Below are 1,205 nucleotides of genomic sequence, written 5' to 3'. Positions count from 1 at the left end.
ACACACACACACACACACACACACACACACACACACATACACACAAAGCCATTGTGTGAATTAAGACATTCTGATAGGCAACTTCAGCTTATGAAGATACCAGGGAGCACTGAGTACCACTCAGTCTACAGCTGAGTATCGTATTTTAAAAACATGTTTAACAGTTCAGCAGGATGCTAGGTCCACTCAGTCTACATCTAGACACTACCGCAGGATGCTAAGGGTTGCAAAAACATGTTTGCTTAATTCTGAGTGAGCTGAACTTTAAAGGGAGGAATTTGCATAAATCATGAATGTATAGGAAAGGAGTCTGAATTAAGTCAAATCCTTTCAGAGCGCCTAGCCAAGTAGGTCCCAGAACTCTACCTTGGGGGTGAGGCAGTCTTCCTTTGCCTTTTTGTGGATTCTCCCTGTGATTTCTCTGCCATTCTGACTTCCCTTCCTGGCTCACGACACTTGCTTCACCCAGGGTTTTGATTTCCCTTTGCAGGCCTCTACTCTGTTTATTGACCTTAAATGTTAGGTTGTTCCATTCTAATATTTTGCTTTTACGGTTTGACCTGACCTGACCTCAGTTCACATTTTCCAGGCTTTAGTAGACCAAAGCTTCTTTCTGTGAGAGTGTCTCCATGCTAGTGGTGCTGAGCCTGCCTGTCTCTCCAGATCAACTGGAGATTTGAAGTCATATAATGGATACCTTTGGTTACCACCCAGACTTGTCAAACTGAAACCCTGGGAACAAAGGAAGCTGTGTTGCTTTGGAGTGGCATTCAGGAATGTGGAGCGGGGAAAGGGTGGCTGGGTTTAAGAGTAAGATTTTCATAATTACTACCACTTGATTAACTGATAGTTTCAACTAAATTAATCACACCGTTCAACATAATGTACACATAATTTAAATACCTCTTAGGAAAAAAATCCATTATATTGACCTGCCTAATTTATTCATGACTATTTTTTATCTTTTCTTCTCTATGGCTTACCAAAGTAATGACTTTCCATGCAACAGAAAAATCTTTTGTTTGTTCCTAAAATCCAGGAATAAGACAGACTGCCTCTCAGATTGCTTTTCTAAAGGATTGTCAATTTCCTTTAATTTTTTCTTTCTATTTCCTTTGGAAATTAATAAACCTTTAATACTAATATCCTGAGTCTATCATTTTCTGGTGACTAATAATAAAAAAAATTGGTGAAAGGTGCACCTC

This window comes from Nannospalax galili, unplaced genomic scaffold (assembly GCF_000622305.1).
Source record: "Nannospalax galili isolate Female #2095 unplaced genomic scaffold, S.galili_v1.0 scaffold357, whole genome shotgun sequence".
Lineage (NCBI taxonomy): Eukaryota > Metazoa > Chordata > Mammalia > Rodentia > Spalacidae > Nannospalax > Nannospalax galili.
Note: the sequence above shows the minus strand (reverse complement) of the source record.